The sequence below is a fragment of the Haemaphysalis longicornis genome, unplaced genomic scaffold (genome assembly GCF_048455015.1).
Source record: "Haemaphysalis longicornis isolate Haplotype H1 unplaced genomic scaffold, Haemaphysalis longicornis Haplotype H1 scaffold_16, whole genome shotgun sequence".
NCBI classification, from domain to species: domain Eukaryota; kingdom Metazoa; phylum Arthropoda; class Arachnida; order Ixodida; family Ixodidae; genus Haemaphysalis; species Haemaphysalis longicornis.
Genome location: NW_027526266.1, coordinates 11,367,151 through 11,391,572, shown reverse-complemented (window position 1 = coordinate 11,391,572; position 24,422 = coordinate 11,367,151).

Genomic DNA, 24,422 nt, shown 5'->3' with positions numbered 1-24,422 from the left:
ATTCCTGATCGGCGGTGCTGCTCAAGTTCTACTCCTCCGGGCAAGGCGGCCATGTATGTTCTATCTCCATTCCCTCAAAACCCTATCTCTCTAAACTCATGGTGTACAGACTGGCAGCAAGGTATGTCGGTAAAAGTGCGGTAATACTGGTGTCGTGCTAACTGTGCACTTGTAGTGGTGGCGCTCGCCGCCTGTGGCTGGGTTGGCTTACCCAACTACGGCGAGCTAACCCTGGGTGCCCCATTCTTGTGGCGGGAGACTTCAGTGCTCCGCACTGTGACTGGGGATATCCGTCTTCATATGAGCATGGTCGAGTGGTGTTAGAGAAGTTCATAAATGCCAGCTTTACACTTTTGAAGGTCACTAGTAGGCCAACACGCCGGTGTACCCACGTTCGGATGTCCCTCTATTTACCCGACTTGTCGTGGTAGCTGGGTACGCAAATTGTCCCTTGGCAACGCGAAGTCTACTGTTGGGGCAGCGATCACCACCCAATTCGCATTGGTCTCATTCCGGAATCAACACTTCGCCTTCGTCGCCCTTGCACAGTAGTTAACTGGGGTACCTTCACATCTACCCTCAACGCTTCTATCTGACCGATCAGCGCAGACCCCACCAATCTGCTTCGCCGTGTTCTTGCGGATGCCTCCCAGCATACGTGGGTGGAGGAGACTCGCATAAAGCCTGATCTCCTGCTACTGCAGCTCGGGACCAAACGTAAGCAAGCTGAAGTATTTGCCACCCGGGACCCTCTGTCGATACCTGCCAAACTGCAGTATCAGTGCCTCACCGCTGCTGCTAGACGGCACGAGAAAAGACTGTCCAGGCATCGCTGGATTGACTGGTGCGCTACTCTTGGTCGGTCACCTTTTACGGCGTCTGTCTGGCGCACCTTTCGCACCATGGAATCCGGCAGTCGCCCTCAGGAAGCAGCAGCCAGTGTTTGCCTTGCATCAAACAAAGATCCGGGACAATTCGCCCCCAACGTTGCGTGGTCCTTGTTTTCTGCCTTTGATGCTGTCCCAGTGGCAATACCGGTTTTGTTCCCCCTTCTGAGAAGCGTGGGATTACAGCCAGCCCATGATGCCATTTCTGGAATTCAGTTACCGCTCACAATGGCTGAATTCTTGGCGGCGGTCGATCGAGCTAAACTTCGGACTGCTCCGGGCCCCGACGGCATTACTTACGAGGTATTGGCGGTGAGCGCAAACACGGGCGGCGCTGCGAAGCGCGCCTCTGTGACGTCGGCTTAGGGATTCTCGCGTTTGTCGTCTGCTTCACTCAGGCTCGCTCTCCCTGCTGTTTCTTAGTGCTCAGTCGACGTCGCATGCTTGTCCGCACCAGAATTTGCGTGTGCGGAACTTTTCTTTATAATATTAGGCCTAAAATTGTATACGCTAGCTTTAAGTGTGAGTTAAAGTATTGTTTTCGATACTGATACGGAAGGAAGATTGGCGGTGTCGCCCCATTCCTTGCGAAGCCGGTCCTGTGCGGAGCGCAAAGATTTGGAGCTAGGCGTCAGCTTCTGTACTAAGGAATATTTCGAACACAGCTGCTTTAAGCGAAAACAGCGAAAATACAAGACCAAAGCAAATTGTAGGCCTTCAGGTCTCTCAGCTTTGACATTACGATTCCCGGTAATCGTAATGCCTTAATCGTAATCGTAATTCCCGGTAATTCTCTGCAATGTAAAATAGTATTTTCAACCTTGCCGAACGCTCTAAAGTATTGTATCACATCTCTTCACGTTTTCATGGCATGATAGTATGCTGAAATGCACTATGGGCTGCCCAAACTGCAGGCTGAGTTCCAAATAACCCTCTCTGTGTATAGGCTGCTTTTACACCAGGCTTCTAACCAATATAGATGTTTCTTGAGCAAAACCAGTCAGGTCTAAGGTAAAGATAAAGTTGAAATAGGTTTGTTCAGACCTGGAGGGATATTTCTGTACATTTTCCACAGCTATATCTTCCCAATATTCGTATACGCGTTTTAGGAGAACTGCGCTCAAGAGGAGAAGGAGTAGGAGGATGAGGAGAAAACTTTAAAACAATAAAATCGATCTGGTTAGTGGGCCGTGTCCTCAGTCCAGCACAAGAGACTAAGAGTAATTTTCTTCAATTCATAGAACACCAGTATGAGTACAATAGGATTTGTTCGTAGCGCCTCGATGGGTTGGAAAGTAATAAAGAGCTGCTTGGAAATATTCATCAGTTTCGATTCCTGTAATACAGGCACCTATACTACTTAGTTCGCTAGTTAACCAGAATCTCATGCCTCCGACACCTTAATCATGTTATCATTGTTCTGGTTGAGAGTCAGGTGGTTACGATGGAAATTCGGAGCACAAAAGCCGCCTTCTAGTACTCTGGACAACGTTGTCTGGGGCGCGATCGCGGTGGTGTAGCACAACCGGTCTCGTTGTATTTGCATGTGAATAAACAACGCATGCTGCGGATATGCACCTTCTTGCACGCAGCCGTAATGAAAGCCAATTTGTAGGGAAGGGAATGTAAGCCATACAACCTGAAGAAAACATCCGCACTATCTTTGTGAGCCTCCCAAGCATCCCCAAACCCCTTATAAGACGTTTGTGACGGTGCAGAAAAATTAATGCGTTGGGCACAGAAAAAACATTCATCTTATACAAGCCAAAAATAACAAAAGAAATAGAAGACATCCGTTTTGTTTCGTGCTGTGCGATGCGCGTGTGTGCTTGGTACGTAGCATTAGACTGTTGAGTCTTCATAAGAGCATCTCAAAAGTACTGCAGCGACGCCTACGCATTTTGAATACTTCTGGCAGAGCTCTGAGCGCTGATCCTCGCGCACAAGCTAGAAAGGACGAGTTACACACGATCTTCTGACTGATGCTCTGAAGAAAGGTGTTCTCTATCTCCTAGTCTGTTGCAGACTTGTGGTAGATACAGCTTGAAATTATTTAGGTGAGTCAGAAGCTGGCAAAAGTAACTGGGTTTCTAGAACTATGATTTTAATGCACTAAGGCAAAAAAGCCGGTAATTTCTAGCACAGACACTGCTGCCCCTCAACAGCGGAGCGTAGCACACGACAGCGGTGCGAGTCCCTAAGCCGACGTCAGAGCCAGGGGGCGTCACTCAAACATTTCACCGCCAATACAGAAATATTGATGACCCAGTTCTCAAGATGATTCTGGACTCCGTAAATCAGGTGTGGCTATGTGGTCAACTTTCTGAATCCTGGCTTCGTGGGGATATTGTTCCGATCCCAAGGCCCGGGAAACCACCCCGTGAACTTCGCAACTTGCGGCCAATCGCTGTGACAGCTACGCTGTGCAAGCTGTTAGAGCGGATTCTCGCCACACGTCTTCAGTGGTGGCTTGATACTTTTCAATGGTATCAATCGGAGCAAATTGGATTCAGGTCTCATCTTGGTATGGAAGACGGCTTGGAATACCTGTCATTTATGGTTTGGTGGGAGGCCGTTCCCGCCGTGTGAGGACTGTATTAGCTATGGACATATGGAAGGCGTATGACAATGTTGGTCACGCTGAAATACTAATACAAATTTCATGTTGTCTTCGCCTCCCAGACAAAGTCTGCGACTTTATCCCACACTTTCTTCAACACCGGTCTTTTTTTATACGCATCAATGGTGGAAGTTTCGGCTCGTGTACACCAGTACGCGGCGTACCAAAAGGCACTGTTGTGTCTCCGCTACTTTGTAACATTGTATTCCGCTTTTCAAGTCATGTATTACTACTTGTACGCGGATGACATTACTGTATGGTCAGTTAATTCGGACCTGTCCCGACAAGCAGAGTACCTCCAGCAAGCCTTAACACACTATCAGACATGGTGCGAGTATGCTGGCCTTACCCTTTCTCAAGAAAATACTGCTGCGCTTCCCTTCGCAAACGCTTGGGGCCACCGCTCCCTTGTGTTATCTCAGTTCACACTGCAGCTGAATGTGTCTGCCATTCTCATTGTTGGACATCTTCGGGTCCTGGGATTCGAGATATCGGCTTCAGGTTCAGCGGCTCAGTGACTCCGATCTGCTCGACCGAAGGCCGGAGAAATGCTCCACGTTGTTCGCCGCATCTCCCAGAAGTCTGGCGGTGCCTGCTGGAAGATTGCCTGCCTCCTAGTGCGCTCCGTCCTGCAGCCAACGGTTTTAGCACATGACGCGAGTGGACTAAGACCGGCTGGAGGCTATTAACAGGGCCGCCATACGCACTATTACTGGGCTCCCCCGCCTAACACCACTTCCATAGTTCCAAGCAGAAGCCCAGCTAAACTCGTATGATGAGCTCATTCATCAGCGTCGTTCCGCATGGCTGCTGAAACGTGGGCTAGTTCCAGAGGCAGCAGCTCTCGCAGCGTACATGGGCCAGCCGGCGAATACGATGCCACCCTTTTCCGCCGCCAGGCCGCCCTGTCCGTTCTAACAGGTGACAGAAAACAAGTCTCTGACAGGGCTACACGTCCGTGCCTCGGGCCTTCACCAGTCTCCAGATACCGTCCTTCATGTCCCTGACTCGGCGCCTGAGACGAAACCGCTGGTGGCCCAGGCTTTTGTGGACGCCTGGACATACGACTGCATCGTCATCATGGCCTTGACGTGTCCCTCCTACCCTGCACTAAATCAAAGCTGCGCGTGCGAGTCACTCCGTGCACTCCCAAGCCTGCTAGCAGAACGTACTGCCATTAGGGATGGCCTGCGCGCGCTTGCATCGAATGTGACTACTGGGGACCAGGTGGAACTTTACACGGACTCAAAGGCAGCGATTGTCGATTTGCGTGGTGTTGCGCGTTGCACAAGCCTGGCCGCACGCATTCACGAGAATATGGACACTTATCCGTGCCCTGTCCGCATTTCATGGATTCGCCGGGAGATGCTTCCTGCCCACACAGCGGCGGATTGTGCCAGCGACAGGGAACTGCCACGGCCACTACCACTTCTTTCTGTATCTAAGATACAAGAACTACCGGTGGAAAAGGAAACCCTGCGTCGCGCCACGCGGGCTTTACTTACACCGTGTGAAACTGACCTCATCAGTAGGCTCACTCGTTGGGAAGGGGTTGTGCTTCGGAGGCTTCGGGTTGGGGTGGCGTTATCCTCAGCAGTTACACATGCTTGGCCTGCCCGCAATCGCGCGCCGTTTGCGGGCACTTGCCCTTTCTGTGTGCTTCCTGCGTCAGAAGCTGACGTTGAAAATTTGCTGTGGACTTGCCCAGGCCTTAGAGACTCCGGAACGCAACACCTCCAAGGCACAGGGCTCCATACTGGTAGACCACCAGATCTAAAAAGCTGGATATTGGGGCCCAGAACTGGTCTCTTCTTTAATTTTTGCGCGGTACGGGTGCAGTTTTGTACATATGGCACTTTTTTCTTATTCCGTAGGGCAGTCTTTCGCACAAAAAAGGCAACCAACCTCAGAATGTTAATGCGGAGCTCACAGCCAGTGCTTTGTCAAACTGTGGAACTCATCCCCATTATGTACTAAGAGAATGTCTGCGGGAATGATTCTGGAAAAGATAGCGCACTTATGGTGCCGCAGACCGATGACGAACTCAACACAAATGCGGACATCAACCCCCTTACGTGTCTTTTCTATATCCCAGGCAGACAGCTGAGGCTTACCAATGGTAAAGTCTGGCTCTTCTAGGTTTGTACACTGAAAGCTTACTGCATTGACAATAGTGAAGCTTCGGTCGGATAGCACACTATACCCTGCTAGGAAACTGTCAAGTATTATACAGGACTCTGTCCCCTTTCCGTCACCTGTACTACCTCCCCAACCTTCCGAGATAAAAGCTGACTCCCTAAGGGAAAATCCAAATTAACGACTTCACGGTGTTATAATTCCTGCAGCGGAACCGTTTACGTGGGCTTCGAAGTGCAGAGTACGGCTTGCCAATAACAACTTCAAAGCAGCGAATTCGAAACAGCCAGCCATGTTCCAAATTGCCCGTTACAAGCAGAAGGGCATGGTGCAGCGTAAGTACTGCCGCTGGGGCCAGTTTATAAGGTCATTCCAGCGCACGTACGGTACACAGAGCCACCGTTCTGCAGCCCTCGTTGCTGTTGCTTAACTGACCTGCACGAAGGGCGAACTATAAATAATGATATTTTCGCATCTTTTCTTCTAATAGAGCAACTACACTCCAGCCTCCTTGTCTGTGAACTCTTCTATGCGTGTAGACGACCCGTATTAAAAGGACACTGAAGGGGGTTTGTAAAACTTCAGTTTCTGTTTGCATTGTAAAGACTGGCCCAAATAACCACCCTTGAATCTTTCATCTGGTCGACAAAGCACTCTTTAATTCATAAAGTCAGAAGCAAGAAAAAATTACACCATCTTCCCGTGCGGAACCATGATGCGGATGCGAAGCATCATAGAGTTTCCGTGTACGTTCCATTGGGTTGCCGTTTTGTTGTTTCATTTATCGGAGCACGAATGGGAACGCAGTGTGAACCCCCATGTAGAGACAGAGAAATGTAGAGAAATGTTGAGACAGCGAAGAGCCCGACACCGGCGTTACCTGATCGAACACCTTTTGGTTCTCGTCTCTGTTTATTGCGTGCTCACGCTGCTACCCCGCTGCCCGCCTTCTTCGCCCTCTTCTCTGGTTGAGCTGCAAGGCGCGTGGCGCTTTCCGCCACAGCTTTCCCACGGGAAATTCAACATCCTCCACTAAAGTCTTCAGTTCGTCGTTTACGTTGACGTTCAGCTTCGCGCACCTTTGTTGTATCAGTGGCTTCTTGACGTAGTTTGAATGAGTGAAGGACATAAGGCGCGTTCGTATCACTTGCTCCTGTCTCGGTTTTATAGCGCAGTGGGAAGAGCGTCACGTACCTCCCGTTACGGCCAGATAGTCATGGGATCGAAACCGGGCGTGCGCTATTTCTCTTTTTATATAGTGCAGGGGGAGAAGTGCGGATGCCGGACGACGGAGGGTCGACTAAGAGATACTTTGCATCTAAAAACCTTGCGACATCTGCTGCCACTGACTGAAACAACAGCACTGACGCGTTTTCGAGATGTGATGTAATTGGATTTTTTCCAAGATTATAATTGAAACCAGTTTCGGTTTTGATTCTGTAAAACGTTTCACATCTCACGTTACCATTGGCTGGGCATTATCGGTTTCTCTGGAATCGGTATACCGCGCTTCTGCCACGTTTGCGGCTTTAAAACGCGTCAGATAGGCCTGCGAGCGCGGCTTAGAATCGTAACTATCAATAGGCGAGGCGTACGGAGTGGAAAAATGCCCTCTGAGGTACAGGAGGCACTCAAATGCAAGGTACTCCTGTCTTTCGAGCTTGGCTGGATCGTGCCTGTGTCGTAAGAGGCGTGTTCGCACCAGGCCGAGAGTCGGCTGACTCGGCACTGTGCCAGCAAGCAGTCGGTGCTTGTGTCAACACCACACCAACGAGAACTCACCAGCGCGTCAGTGTAAACCTGCGCGCATTCTGCGAAGTCGCTCGTGGAACAATGAAGGTTGCAGCACAAAATGGTGAATTCAGTATAAAAAACATTACCACAAACCATGAAATTCAACTTAGAAAAAAAAACACATGGGCTACCGGGGTTTAAAACTTGAGAATTCCAAAGCAATAAATGCTCTAAACTACTTCAAGCCACTCGCAAAAACCACTTTTCTCCAAACTATTACGGCATAGCCATTTTTTTCTAGGCTAGCCCCAAAAGCTTTAGATTCACACTTAAACTACACTGATAGTTATTCACTGCCACATATTTAATAATCAGGCAGGTACACGCACGTCTCAACAAGATTCACCCAGTCAGGCTGCTGCTATTGTGTGGCATAGACACTATTCGCCGCGAGCTCGACATGTAGGTGGCGACAGCGTCGCGCTGCTAGTGTGGATGCTCCGCTGAGCGGCCCGTAAGAATGCACACTGTGGGCGCACTTCGTGCTTTTCTCTCTCCGTATGTGCGCACGAAAGGAGCAAACAAGAGTGGTATGCTGTAGTTCGGTTCCTCAACGTTCAATGTATAGCATGGAAGCGGCAGTCAGTTTTCATTATTACGCCAAAAAATGAGACGACTCATCGGGAATCTCAGAATGGCCGTAATTGTGACAATGAACTTGTACGCTTTCGAGACTATGGCTTTGAGCCTTCAATAAAAACATAAATAGAAACAAATCACGAAGCCTCGATCTCTGAAATTCAGTTTACAACGGCAATCTCAATCGCTTTCACTGGTAGCATGACGCCCTGAAATGGGAACACTACTTAACTGCCCCGAAATTCTTTCTAGGAGCTTACGATAATTTTTTCGTGTTCAAAAGGCAACATAAAATTACAGAATTTTGGTCAGCGCAGAGATATAATTGTAACCGCTCTAACGGGTCTTTTAAATGAAATTTTAGCGACTCTGAAGGAAGGTTTGATGAATAACGGTTTCAGATCACTTATTTACGGCTTTGGTCGCAAGTAACTTGCCAATTGAATTGTCAACGCACGCAGTACAATCAACATCTCATGTTTAGCTAGGTTTTCGCAAAGTGACAAGCAGGTTTACAGTGTGCAAACCAAGCTTCTGGGACCTCACAGTGAGCGCAAATTTTCTGTTACGGCTGCTCTGTTGACCATTCGCGTTCCTTTTAAAATCTAACAGGTGCCTGCAACAGCGAGATGTGTTTGCATTCTTGCGTATAAGGTCGCTTAAGAACCCTAAAGATGGCAATAAATGAAGTTGCGCTGTTGCAGATGTAGTAAAACATTTCCTTTTTATTTCTCGTTGCGAATCAGCGCAACGGGTTCCCGGTAACTACTCTGTTTTTTAAACTGAATATCGCCTTTGTCTTGGCCTTTAATTCTTGAGGATTGGTTAAAAAATGAAATTCTGCGCATTTCTTTTTTTTCGAAAAAAAGGGGGAAGGTGGGGGGGGGGTCCTGCCAACGTTGCAAGAGCAGCGAGAAGAGAACGCATGTAACGGGAAAAGCCAAACTATGGTTATCAGTATTACTTACAATCGAAAATACACTAGGCGTCGTGTTCTGGAGCGGTGAAAAAGCAGTACTTTAACACGTATTTTCAAAACTGATTAACCCCCCTTTGGTCCGAGATTGACCAGGAATTAGGCTTGCCTTTTTCAAAATTGTATTGAAAGCAAGCATTGTGAAAAAAAAAACAGCGAGTCATGGCTCACACCCCTCACACCTGTGGGCAACACCGTGCATTATATTACGCGTTTTCTTTTCTTTCTTTAAACTTAGATCCACCTTAAGAGGTTAAGACGTGACCATATTGGGCATTTGGTTATGCTGAGTGAGACACGTTTCTGGACAAGGTGATTCATGTCGGGTTTGAAAATGATATATATGAAAATGACACACGAAATGCCACATGACAGACGTAAACTCACCAATGTATAATTTTACAGAAAAATCCCCCCTAAGTACTCTTGCGCATCTATAGACAGAAATTTTAAATAATACGTAAAATTAGCAACTCGATACAGTTGAATAAATGTTTATTCCTCCTCCTTAGTGTAAACAACGACTGTCCAAAAATGGTATTCATTTTAGAAAAGGTACGGGAAGTACACGATCACACAGGCGCTTGCGGGTGTAAAATACGTGTCCGGTAATGTATGGGCGATAGCGCACGGGTCGTGTGCAGTGTAAATGTTTTTGTTTGTTTCTTCTTTCTATAAGGACACAGCGCAATTTTACAAGGGGGTGGAATTTGCACGCGTATGTACAGGTCTTGTCGCTTCTTACCCGTTTCGCTTACTAAACTTTTATCCTTTAAATAATCACCATGCCACCTACAAAAAGCACCCTTCGACGTTCCCGAAACGGCAGACGACTGCACTCAACAATAAGAAAAGTGAAATGTGTGGAAGCAATATTTATAACATGTTTCACGCTAAAGCGCGTGGTGACCACGGCGAAGATGTTTCGTGGGATTAAACCAGCGCATTAACCCTCAATGACCACTGATTATTGCGTTTCTAGAGCAAATGCGCAAGCAGAGGTGACTATGTCATTGCTTACTGCCAAACGAGCACACATATTGGTTGTCTTGTCGTGTGCAGCACGCGTCTTGCGCCGTACGCAACGTGAAAAAGCAGACGACGCGAGAGCGCCATCCAAACTAGGAGCGGTTCGTCCCGCTGCCGCCAGGGGCCGACTGTGTTCGCGCTCGGGGCGAATACACAAGCGAACATTTTTCGCGACAAATTGACTTAGTTGTCTCACGTTCGTCCGCATTGCGAGCAGTCATGCGACATTTCCATAGCCGTGGTGCTGTCAGAGAAGGAAATGTGAAGTGGATATCGTATAGCCTGTTGATTTTTTTATGTTGTATTCCCGGCTTCTTAGATGGCTGTTTCTTAAATAACGCTCGTGCACTAATTGCCCCCCCCCCCCCAAAATTCCCACATATATTTCATCTCTAGCGACTGCATTCCTCAGGCAGAAAAGCAATCGCAAATGTGTGGTCGTGCTGCTAACCGCTGTGTTTGTTCACCCAGCACAACAAATGCTTCCAGCCCCTTGGTTCTACGCTTTAGAATAAAATTTTAGGTTGATTTGAATTCCTTGGTACCTACCAACTTGGCAGCAGCGGCAGCGGCGTGAACATGTCGCTAACAACGAAACTGTCTCTGTTGCAGGCTGCCGTGAGTGAGGGTCACACCGCCGGGAAAGCGAAGAGCACTGCCGCTACGCCCATCCTGGAACATCCAAAGGAACAACCAACATCAAGCAAGCAAGGGAGGGCTCGACGCCCTACAAGCATCGTCTGCGCAGGCGCCATCCAGGAGTCCATCTAAGATTAACCAGCGCACACCCCAGCAGCTTTCACTTGGCAGCACCGGCAGCGGCGCCAACACGTCGCTAACAACGAAACTGCCCCTGTTGCAGGTTAGTACAGCAATATGCAAATATTCCTCTCAAACTGCAGTCTGCTGCTATTGATTTCGTGTAAGAGTGTCTCAATTGTTTGTCGAATGTTACTCGCCTGACTGCCAGCGCTCCTAGTAAAATTCTCTCGTGTGTGCGTCTTGCAAGGCAAGCATTCGTGATGACGTGGCAAACGTGAAGTGCACTAGGTGTTCGAACACTTACCACTTTGGGACATGCGCTGGCGTAACCGAGAAATCTTTTAGTCAAAAAGAAAATCCGCAAAAAAGGATTTGTGCTGCTTCACGTGCCAAGATATTGAGTCTTCAACGAGCAGTCGGGAGGGTGCTGACTCTGAGCTTGACATAAAGGTAGCTCTCGCCTCTATCCTCAAAAAGCTTGAGAGCTTGCCTGAATTGACCAAAAAAGTTGAGTAAATGGAACAGTCAGACAAACATATGTCTATGAAATTCGGCGAGTTTGAAAATTAGGCTTCGCGTCAAGACAGTGAAATAAAAGCACTAAAGAAGACAGCAGCTGAACTGGAACGCAAGGACGACATGAACCTTGTCGTACAAGCGCAACTTCAACGGGATGTTAATGAGCTTGAGTACCGGAGCAGAAAGGTCAACCTAGAGATTCATGGTCTATCGGTTGCGCCTGACGAAAATCTAGTTTTCATTCTAAATGGAATCTTCACGAAGCTTGAAGCACCGCCCCTCACGGAAGCCGACATTCAGACGATACACAGACTACTGGCGCACCCGAGAAGACGCCAGGAATAATCGCTCGTTTCATAAGACAGACAACAAGAGACTCGTGGCTGAAACCTAAAAACAAATTAAAGAAACCGCCTATCTTCATCCAGGAGAACATGACCCGACTGAACAGGGACTTGCTTTGTGGGGTGAAAGAGTGGACGAAAGATAGCGGCTATCGCTTTGCTTGGCACACGGATGGAAAAATTCTGATCCGCAAAGATGAAGGTAGGCGTATACTTCGGGTCAAAAGTGCCAATGATTTGGACCGCTTCAATTAAGTACTGCGCTTTGTAAGGTCTAGAAAAAGAACATATCTAAATAATGCAATGCCCTTATCTCCTGCCAACTGACCTTCCCTGTATCCCTTCCTCGTTCTCGGCTACTTCCATAAAAGCTATACATGTGAACGCCCGATCAGTAAAAAATAATCCGTAGATAAATTTTTTAGTGAATTTCAGTTCAAGTTCTCCGCGAATATGTTGAGTGAAAAATGGAGCACAAGCGCGACTAACGTCTTCAAATTGGCAAACTATACTACACATTACCTCAATTGATCTGTGGGCCGTGGTGGAGGAGTAGCACTGTTGCTCGATGTGAGTGTAAATGGTGAAATATTTTATTTTTTTAAAACATACTGCAAGCCCACTGAAGGGAGGGCCCAAGCTGGAGGGGCATCACAAAGAAAAAAAACATTTAGGCACAATACACATGGTACACTGATCAAAATAGTTTGAACACATACAGGAATGCACCAAAGTTACAAAAATACCAATACACGTGGCACGCTGTTGGAAATAGATTGTACACATACAAAAGAATGCATCAAAATCCCCCAAAAAAGCCATTCACAATTCCAATTATTCAAGGGAGTGAATATTGGTCACAGTCGATACAGTTAGTTTATTCCTATCTGTAATTGTACGCGGGAAACAGGAAAACGTAAAAATGTTACTTCGAACGCTGTACGGAGTCAAAGATTCGAGATGTCTATGCCGTGTTTGTCGGGAAGTTAGTGGCTGAAGGAATTCCTCGGGTTTAAGTGAAAGTTTGTTATTTTTAAGCAAGAATAGAAATTTTAACGTTTGAATTTGACGACGTGCTTGAAGTGTTGGAATGCCATGCTCTTCCATTATTCTTGTCGGCGAGTCACTGGGACGATATTTCGAAAAAATGAATCGGACAGATTTACGCTGTATCATTTCAAGAGCATTAATATTACTTTTAGTGTGAGGATTCCAGACAGTGCAGGCGTACTCCAGTCGCGGTCTAATTATGCATGTATAGGCGAGTAGCTTAACGTTTGCTGGGGCCTTTTTAAGCTTGTTGTAAGGAAGCAAAGTTTTCGGAAAGAAGCTGCACATGTGTTTGATACGGGTTTGCTCTAGCTCAAGCTATGTGTTATAGTGACGCCAATATATTTGAATTCTGATACTTGTTCTAACGGTTGTAAAATGTTTGTAAATGTTATGTTTACAAACATAAAATGTTATGTTATAACATAAAATGTTATGTTTGTAAAAACGGGTTTTTTGGCATTGAGCTTCATTACCCATTTATCGCACCACGCCTGAACATAATGGAGGTTTCTGTATAGCATTTGTTGATTTTCAGGACATGTTATTTTGTTGTATAAGATACAGTCATAAGCAAATAATTCAATTTTCACGGAATCACTAATAAGCGTTACAAGATCTTTAATATAAATTAGAAATAATAACGGGCCTAATACGCTTCCTTGTAGAACACCCGAAAGAACAGGAAGCCGAGTAGAAGAATGTTCATCGATGCAAACATACTGGAGGTGGTTCGACAAGTAGGAAGAGATCCAATTATTTAGAAATGCTGGAAGACCAATCACTTTTAACTTTTGCATTAAATGAACATAGGAAACTAAATCAAAAGCTTTCTGGAAATCTAATAAAATAACATCAACTTGACCCGTTTTATCAAGAACGCTAGCAAAATTATGAACAATAGAAGTAAGTTGCGTGATCGTGGGAAATCCTTTTCTGAAACCGTGTTGACAGTCAGATAATAAGTTTTTTCTGTTTAAAAAAATCATAATGTAGTCAGCTATAATGTGTTCGAGAGTTTACAACAAGAAGAAGTCACAGAGATTGGACGGTAATTAGTAAACAGCGTCTCGTGGCCTTTTTAAATACTGGAACTATGCGGGCTAATTTCCAGTCCTCAGGTACAATGCTCTTAAAATGATTACTAAAAATTGGGTTACCATTTCAGCATAACGGCGCAAAAAAATATTCGGAATGCCATCAGGACTGGTCGAAGCTTTCGTTTTGAGGTTCAACAACACGGAAAATACGCCAGGCTGTGACACAATATCAGCTTCGCTTGCGGATGATAATAGGGAGCAAGGCATTGCATCACCAGATTTAAGAAAAACGATGTAAAAATACTTATTGAACTGTTCTGCAATGCTATGCTTATCAGTGATGTCTACGCCCTCATGTAGCATTCGTTAAATCATTTTTTTTTTCTTTTTGCGCAGGAAAGTCCAAAATGTATGCAGAATGGAGCGAATAAAGTCTAGCAGGGTCTGTTCAAAATAACTTCGCCTTGCGCGCACCCCGGCATCTTTGAGGTTAGACTGCGCAACTCTGATAATACTCGGACAGGCAGCTTTACGCTTCAAACGCTTGACTTTTCTTTTCGCGTGTAAAATTGGCGCGTGATCCAGGGATTGTTTTTACGAGATTTCCTAACTTTGTTTGGTATGAAGGTATTGAGGCAATAAGTACATGTTTCCTTAAACCTCGTCCATACGTCGGCAGTATCCGAGCCATTAAAATCACTCAGACAAATTTCGAAATAGTCAAGCACGCTTTCATCCCTGGCACACGAGAAATCTTTTACAAGTTTTTATCACACGAGGCGTTTCGCACTTGGCGTTCACAGGAAAAGAAAACACAACCATGTCACGGTCAGATAGGCCACGTTCCACGGACACATTAAAAGTTTCAATTGAATGACTGACAAACACAAGATCAAGAATTGACGCAGAAGCACCCTGGATACGTGTAGGTTCTTTTACTACTTGGTGCAAATTACTACTTGGTTTTACTATATGGTTGCAAATACTAGCCCCGTACAGTGTTATTACACCGATTACGAAATATGACTATCTGTGGGCAAACTAATTTACTGTTTGCTACCGCCCACCCAGTAGGAATGTCACTATATTTCTGAAGTTTTACGAAGAGTTTTTTATCGTTTGTTGCAGATGGAAACTACACGCTTATTGCCTCTGGAGACCTCAACATTGATATGAGCTGTAATATCTATTATGCCAGAGAATTTATTACTGTCTTGGAATAAAACGGTTTTGTTAATGTAATTGAAGTTCCTGCTAGAATAACAACTGAAAGCCAATCCGCTTTAGATCATTTTATTACGAATATTTCCCATCCAAAACTTCAGGCAGGTGTCTTATCATGTCCTATTAGCGATCACCTTCCAGTATTTTTGTGCATGGATACGCTAGCCCAAGCACTCAAACATCAAGTAGGCATTATATTTAAGAGCATAAATGAAGCTTCGCCCAATGCTTTTCGGATTGCACTTATTCATGTTGACTGGACCCCCATTCTTACGCTTAATAATTGAAATGAGGCTTACAGTATATTCCTGGGAATGTTCTAGCAAATTTATTATTTTTATTTTTCTTTTACAACACAAAAACCACCTAGAAAGTCTCGGAAACCGTGGATCACACCCGAGCTGCGACACGAAATTAAAGTGAAGGACAAGCTGCATAAAACGTTTTTAACAACGCGCACAGTCGATGATTGGAAGTTTTTCAAACAGTTTAGAAATAGATTGACGAAGAAACTCAGAGTAGCCCGAACGGAATTCTATAACGCATTTTTAGATATCAAGAAAGATTGTCCTGATGTTATCTGGAGTCGGTTAAACCTATTACTTCACCGTATTCAGCCGCAGAATCAAGTGTTAAATTTGAAAATTGATGACAAAGAACTAATTGGAACTGAGCTGGTAAATGCGTTTAACCATTTTTTCACATATATGAAAGCAGGCGGCTTATTGAAGGATGCATGCGATTATATGCGTGCTCCGAACGTCCATACAGTATTTTTAGAACATGTGACAACAGATGAAGTGATATCGGGTATAGACAACTTACAATAGCAAATGTCTAGATATTGACGATATTAAAGTAAGGCCCCTGAAACATGTTGCAGATATAATAGCACCAGTAGTTTCACATATATTTAACACTTGCTTAATGACATGGGTATTTCCAGAGAAAATGCAGATAGCCAAAATAAGTCCCGTTTAAAAGTGGAGATCGCAACAACTTCAGAAATTTTAGACCCGTATCTATACTCCCTATATTCTCAAAAGCCTTGGAAAATGATTTGCATATCAGAATAATTAAATTCATAGATAAACACAACGTGATTATAACATGCCAATTTCGATTTCATAAAAACAAATCTACCGAGTTCGGCCTCCTGGAACAAAGAGAAAATAACGTTCCACAATTTGAAAATATAGCCTTTGTAGTGCGAATCTTCATATATTTCTCCAAGGCATTTGATTTGGTGAACCACGAGTTACTTCTAAAGAAGGTAGAGTACTACGGAATTAGGGGCCAAGCTGTATTACTCATAAGGTCCTATTTGTCTAAGAGAAAACAAACCGTCATTATAAACGATACATATTCCGAAATAAAACGGGTGTTTTCTGGCGTCCCTTAAAGAAGTGTGGTTGGTCTGTTGCTGTTTAATATTTACCTTAATGACATTATAAATATCAACCGGGATGCAAAATTTATTATTTATGCCAATGATGTGAGCGTTTTCTTCTCTGGTGGAGATGTTGATGATGATGATGGTTGGTGTTTTATGGAGCAAGGCCAACGAGGGCAAAGAGCGCCAAAACGGTGGTTAGGTATGAAAGATGTAACCGTAAACGCTAAAACCGTTCAACAAAAACCAAAGTGAATTCAGTAAAAGACAATGAGGATGGCTGGTGTAAAAGGCCAGGTTGTGATGGTGCGTGGCATGAGATCGGGTTTAAAAGCAACTACGCGTGATAGGAATCCAGGTGTGAAAACTTGATGTCTCTAAGAAACTTAAACGTGCGTTGTACAGGAACCATGGGGTCATCCGCTAAAAACAATGCTGGGTGTAGGGGAATGTGTTGTCTGTAGAGGTCGGCGAAGTGTCTCTGTCGTGTTGTGTGGAGTGCTTTGCATTGAAGTAGCACATGGATCACGGATAGGCCGTCTCCACACCTGCTACACAAGGGTCTTGGAGATCCTGTGAGCAGGTATGAGTGTGTTGCATGCGTGTGGCCTATCCGTAATCGAGCCAGGGTAACTTCATTGTGCCTGTTATGTGTGTCAGTGGTGTATGCTCCCAAGAGTGTCTTTATAACGTGTAGCTTGTTGTCTGCCTGTTCATTCCAGTGTGCTTGCCATGTATTGCGAAGGTGTTGTCTGATGTGTGACTTAAGGTCAGTGTACGGTATTGTTGTTATGTCCACCGTGTTTGCAAGTGCAGCAGCAGCGGCCATTTGATCTGCTGTCTCGTTTCCGGCGATCCCCGAGTGACCTGGCACCCAGCATACAGTTACTTCAAGACTTAATGCATAAGCTGACATAATGGTTTTGTAAACTAGATGAATAACATGGTTTTTACAGTACTGCTTAGATGACAATGCACGTACTACACTCAAGGAATCTGTGAAGATGATGGACTTGGGAATTTTATGATGAACTATGAGCTTTATGATGATGGTTGGATGTTAATGGCGCAAGGCCAACTAGGGCAAAGAGCGCCAAAACAGTGGTTAAATATGAGAGGTGAGAACTTAGACACTGATATCAGTAAGCAAGAACAAAAGTAAAATCAATAAAAGACAGTGAGGATGGCTGGTGTAAAGGGCCAGGTTGTGATGGTGCGTGGCATGAAATAAAGCTTTAAAAAACTACGCGTGATAGGAAATGAGATGTAAAAACTTGATGTCACTGAGGAACTTAAAAGTGCGTTGCACAGGAATCACGGGATCATCCGCTAGAAAGAGTGCTGGGTGTAGTGGAATGTGTTGTCTGTAGAGTTGAGGGAAGTGCTTGCGTCTTGTTGTCTGGAGTGCTTTGCATGTAATGAGGATGTGAAGTACGGATAGGCCCTCCCCACACCTGCTACACAGGGGTCTTGGAGATCCGGTGAGCAGATGGGAGTGTGTCGCGTGTGTGTGGCCTATCCGTAATCTACCTAGGGCAACTTCGATGAATCTGTTGTGTGAGTCACTAGTGTATTGTCCTAAGTGTGGCTTTACTATGTGTAACTTGTTGTCTGTCTGTGTATTCCAGTCGGCTTGCCATGTTTTGCGAAGGTGTTGTCGGATGTGTGGCTTGAGGTCAGTGTAGGGTATTGTTGTTATGTCCACTGTGCTTGCAAGTGCAGCAGTGGCGGCCATTTCATCAGCGGTCTCATTCCCCGCGATTCCAGCATGGCCTGGAACCCAGCACAGGATTAGTTGAAAATTATTTGCATATATAGACATTATGAAATTAAAGACAAGATTGACAATGTGGTTTTTCTTGGGTCTGTGTGAAGACAATGCACGTACAATGCTCAAAGAGTCTGTGAAGATGACGGACTTAGGAATTCGTTTTTTAAGAATGTGCTGAACGATGAGTAAAATGCCATATGCTTCTGCAGAGAAAATAGTGGTGTGTACACTCATGGTTCTGCAAGCAATAAAGTTGGGGCCATGAGCGGCGCACGACACTGTAATTGAAGTTTTCGAGGCATCGCTATAGAATTCGGCACATTTATATTTATCCTGAAGCGACAAGAAATGCTGCAGAATCGCAGCTCTCGGAACCCTGTTTTTATCTATTTTCATAAATGAAACATCACAACAAACAGGCTGCAGTTGCCATGGTGGTATAACGTCAGAAAATGATGAAGATGTACAGACATCTAAAAACCCAACGGAAAGACCTGAAGCTTCCTCTCTCACCCTCAGAGAGTAGGGCAAAGGAACAGATGGACGATTTGAGAATAGCTGGGTTGTAGATGTATCGTTGAGGACAGGTTTAAAAGGATGGTTATTGAATGACGAGACCTTAAAAGCATATAATAAATCTATGTACATTCGTTGATGTTCCAGGCACCATTTGTTACTTTCAGCGTACAGACTCTGGGCCGGGCTAGTGCGGAAAGCCCCACACGCAAGGCGCAGGCCCAAATGGAGAACTGGGTCAAGCATTTTTAGTGCTGTTTTTGATGCCGACCCATACACAACACTACCGTAGTCTAGCCGAGACCCGACTAAGGCGGTAAAAACGCGAAGAAGGAGTTCTTTGTCTGCACCATAGGACTGGTGGGAGAGGACTTTGAGAATGTTTAGTGTTCTCAGGCATTTATGTTTAAGTTGTTTGATTTGTGAAATGAACGTGAGTTTTTCATCAAATATGACACCTAAAAACTTGTGCTCCTTTTTTACAGGGATAGAAGCGCGATGAAGGGTGATCTCCGGGTCTGCCTTAATCCCGCGCTTGCGGGAGAACACAACACAAGTACTCTTTCCAGGGTTCAGTTTAAAACCGTTTGTGTCCGCCCAGCCAGCAAGTTGGTTCACCCCAAGCTGGACTTGGCGTTCACAAACTGAAAAGTTACAGGACTTAAAAGATATTTGAATGTCATCTACATATATAGAACAGGAAATGGTTGGTGGCAGTGCCTTCCGAAGTGAGTTCATCTTAACAATAAACAGTGTGCAGCTCAAGACACCGCCTTGAGGGACGCCATTTTCCTGCACGTATACATTCGAAAGGGCACTGCCAACCCTCACTCGAAAGGTCCTTTCCGACATGTAGCTACTGAGCGTGTTCAGCATGTTGCCAGAAACACCAAACGACTTGAGGTCACACAAGATGCCGTACCGCCAGGCCGTGTCATAGGCCTTCTCCATATCGAAGAAGACTGTTATACAATACTGCTTATGAATGAAGGCATCTTTTATATATGTTTCCAATGCAACCAGTTGATCATTGGTGGATCTCCCAGCCCTGAAGCCAGCCTGGCAGCTGTCGAGAAGACCATTGTACTCTAAGAAGTACATGAGTCTCCTATTGATCATCTTCTCGAACAGCTTACACAGGCAGCTTGTGAGGGCGATGGGACGATAACTTGCGGGAGAGGAAGGGTCCTTCCCTTCTTTCAGAAAGGCCACTACAATGGCCTCCCTCCATGACCCTGGGAGGTGCCCCGAAAGAAATATTTTGTTGTAGAGGTGAAGGAGGGTTTCAAGTGTGTCTGTGTGCAAGTGTTGAATCATAGTGTATGTAATGTTGTCTGCGCCTGGAGCTGAAGGTTTACAAGTACTAAGTGCGATCTTCAGCTCATGCAGTGAGAAGGGGGTGTTATAAGATGAGGTCGACTTATTACTGTCTCGTAAGGACTTCTTCTCACAGGATGTTTTGTGTTTTATGAAAGTGTTGGTGTAGTGCGCTGAACTGGACACATGTTGGAAGTGTTGTGCGAGCGCGCCAGCCTGGTCTTCCAGTGTGTCCCCTGTTGTACTAACCAGGGGCAGGCTGTGCGTCTGTTGTCCTTTTAGTTTATGTATTCGTGTCCATACTTTTCGCGTGTCAGTGTAGGAGTTGATGGAAGTGAGGAAGGTGCGCCAACTCTCCCTTTTCGCCTCACGGCGCACTCGCTTCCCAAAAGCCTTGGCCCGTTTAAACGAAATGAGATTATCTGATGTGGGGTACCGGCGAAGGACACCCCACGCCTTGTTCTGGGCCTCTCGCGCCCGCCTACAGTCCTCAATCCACCACGGCCTCCTTTGGTTGCGCGGAGCGCTGGAGGCGTGGGGAATGGATTTTTCGGCAGCGTCGCGGATGTGTGCCGTGATAAGTTGGGATGCTTCCTCCACGTGTAGGTGTTCTATGGTTGTGTGGTGTAGTTTAGATGTTTCTGTGAATATACTCCAGTTTGCTTTTGATTCATTAAACCTGTAATGGGAAGATGGACTGCATGGGCCTTTACCTATATATGTTAGGGAAGTGGGGAAATGATCACTACTATATGGGTCTGTGCCCACACCCCACTCAAGACATGGAAAGAGAACTGCGGAACCAATAGCCAAGTCGAGATGTGAGTATGTATTATGTCCTAAGTTATGGTATGTAGGCTGCTTTTTGTTGAAAAGGCATGCTCCTGAAGATGTAAGAAATTTCTCTATCAGGCGACCTCGGGCATCCGTTCTGGAGGAGCCCCAAAGAGAGTTGTGTGCATTAAGGTCACCTTTTAGGATGTACGGTTCGGGCAGCTGGTCGACCAGCGCCTCGAAGTCAGAGCTGGAAAGTGCATAATCAGGACGAATGTAAATTGAGCATACCGTTACCAACCTATTAAAAATTATTGTGCGTATTGCTACAGCCTCAAGGACGGTGTTGAGAGTGATAGGGTGGCATGCTAGGGATTTCCGGGCTATTATGGCTACACCGCCCGAAGAGTGTGTGCAGCCAACCCTATCCTTTCTGAATACCATGTACCTATTTAAGAAATTTGTGTGATTGGGATTCAAATGCGTTTCCTGAAGACACATCACACTTGGCTGGTTCGAATGCAATATCTCATGGACATCATCAAGATTTTTAATGAGGCCTCTACAGTTCCATTGACTAATATTTTCTCTTCCCATTATGGAGATTTAGAAGCTACTGAAGTCTGTGTGTATTTGTGTTCATGTGTCTTTCGGGGCTGTTACTCTAGGATTTGGCTTTTTGGGCCTTTCTGCTGCTGGCTTGGGCGTCGGAGGCCGCTCCTTGCGCTGCGTTGCAGGGAGGAACGGCCCGACATCCATCTCGTCGTCGGATGTCCGAGGGGTGCCCGACGGACCGGGCCCCCCAGACTTGGCCCCCATTCGGGAGCCCTTCGTTTGAGCCGCCACCGCCGCGGGCGTCGGGGACGCCAAAAGTGGCACGGGCGGTGCGGTGGCGGTGGGAGCCGATGCGGGGCCCGTGGTGTCCATCACCTCGGTAGCCTCCAACGCACTGGAGGACGCGGAGGCGGAGGCGGGAGCGGCACCGGTCCCTACAGAAGAGGTTGTCACCACAACCGCGGCTGCCTCAGCAAGCGGCGTGGTGGCGGGTTGGGCTGCCTGAGGCACCCCAGGGGGGGGGCGGGGGAGGGACCAGGTCAGACTCGCTGAACTGGGTCCCTGTAGACACCAGACGCCGCTCCGCCCCCCGGCGAGCCGCGTCGGCGTACCTCCCCAGGGGGAAAGAGGCGAACCTCTTTCGCGCCTCTGGGAAGGTGATGTTCTCAGTTATCTTGATGTTGATGATCTTTTTCTCTGTGTGAAATTTTACACATTTGCGGGAGTACGCTGCATGCGGCCCCCCGCAGTTCACACACGTGAGGGTGTTGGATGGGCAATTGTCACTGGGGTGATCGTACGCGGCGCATTTTGCACAAGTCATTCGGCCACGGCAAGAGTTTGTAATGTGCCCGAACCGCTGGCACTTGAAGCAGCGGCGCGGGTTCGGAATGTAAGGTCGAATGGAGCATCGGATGAAGCCTGCATTTATATATTGTGGAAGTGCCGAGCGGTCAAAGGTCAGGATGATGTGTTTGGTGGGGATTATCTTGTCGTCCCTGCGCATCGTGATGCGCCGCACAGCTGTGACGCCCTGATCCTTTAAACCTTCGAGAAGGTCGGCATCTGTTTCCGTCAGGAGATCTGTCTCAGAAATCACACCCTGAGAGCTGTTCAGGCTCCTGTGTGGCGTGACCCTGATGTCGAGATCATGGATGCGGGTTTGTGCAAGAAGAGTGCGGGCTTGTTGTTCAACATTGACTTCTACCAGGATTTCTCCGGTCCTGAGCTTTTTAGCTTGATATTTGCCACCTATGGTGCTTTGCAGAAATTGAGAGATCAAGAATACGGACATGGATGCGACAGGTCGTGCTGAGTCAGCAGACTCAATCACAAGAAAGCGAGCATAGTTATTTGCGGTTGTTGACAAGACAGTTGTTGAAAGAGGTGGGTACGAAACTTCGGTGCGGCCCCTTTTCGGGGGCCGATCACGTTTGGGGGGGGGGTTTGGAAAATGCCATATGACACATTGGAAAGCAGGGAGACGGGGGTACTTTCTCCTTTGACCTTACCCTGGTAGCCAAAGAGGTCCCGGAGCTCCCTGCCTGGTGAACAGACAGGGAGCCCATCCGCCGGAGCTTGACCTGGGCTCCGACGGCCACCGTTAGAGGTTTCTACCCTTCACCTTAAAAACACATCACCACGGTTGGATCCAGCTTATGTTTGGGGGCTCGGGGTCCGCGGTATCGCCAGTACCGTCACCAAGATTGCTCAAGGTGCCCCGTGCGGGGAACTATGAGCTTTAAAACCAGAAATATCCCATAGGCTTCAGCCGTAAAAATGCTGATTTTCGAGTTTAAAGTATTAGATACCCTAAAATCAGGTCCGTGCGCAGCACACGACACGATACGGGCTGTTTTTGACGCGTCACTAAAGAATTCTGCACACTTGTATTTATCTTGAAGGAACAAGAAGTGCTGAAGAATTGCAGCTGTGTGTACTCGTTTTTTATCAATCGCTACAAAGGACAAATCGCACGACACGGGGCGCAGCTGCCATGGTGGTAAAAAGTCGGAAAGGGTTGATTTGTAGGTGTCTGAAAAGGTGACCGATAATTCTGACACTTCCTGTCTCACCCTATGTGAGAACGGAGCAGAGATAGATGGACGATTAAGAAGAAGTTGGGACATGGGTGTATCACACATAAATGGTTTGAGAGGATGGTGGGTTATTGACGAAATTTTAAAAGCGTACAGAAGATCTATGTATGTTCGCTGATGATCTAGGGACCATTTGTCGCACTCGACGTATAGGCTTTGTACGGGGCTTGTACGGAAAGCGCCCGACGCGAGGCGAAGCCCCAAGTAAAGCACTGGGTCTAGCATTTTCAGCGCTGTTTTTGTTGCCGCCCCATAAACCACGCTCCCATAGTCCAAGCGGGACCCCACCAAGCTTGTGAAGACACGTAAGAGGAGTTACTTGTCCGCTCCATAGGAGTGGTGTGAAAGGACCTTAAGTATGTTTATTGCTTTAAGGCATTTATGTTTTAGTTGTCTGATGTGAGGGATGAACGTGAGTTTCTCGTCAAACACCACACCCAAAAACTTGTGTTCTCTTTTTACTGGAATCGAGTCACCAAAGAGTTTTATGTCGGGATCGGGCAGGAGGCCCCGCCTTTTTGAGAATACAACGCAGGTACTTTTAGAAGAATGAAGTTTAAATCCATTTTCATCTGCCCAGCGGGAAAGTTTGTTTACCCCAAGCTGGACCTGACGTTCACAAATGGATATGTTACATGATTTGAAAGATATTTGAACGTCATCTACATACATCAAGCAGGATATGGTTGGCGGCAGTGCCTTTCGGAGAGAGTTCATCTTAACTATAAACAAGGTGCAGCTCAATACGCCACCTTGAGGCACGCCATTCTCCTGCACGTGAACGTTTGAGAGTGCCGTACCGACTCTGACACGAAATGTTCGTTCAGACAGGTAAATGGAAAGAGTGTTCAGCATGTTACCTGTTACACCATAGGATTTTAGGTCTGCAAGAATGCCATAACGCCATGCCGTATCATAAGCTTTCTCGATATCAAAAAATACGGTCATGCAGTACTGTTTATGTATAAAGGCATCCTTAATGTAAGATTCCAGTGCAACTAATTGATCGTTTGTGGATCGCCCTGCCCGGAAGCCTG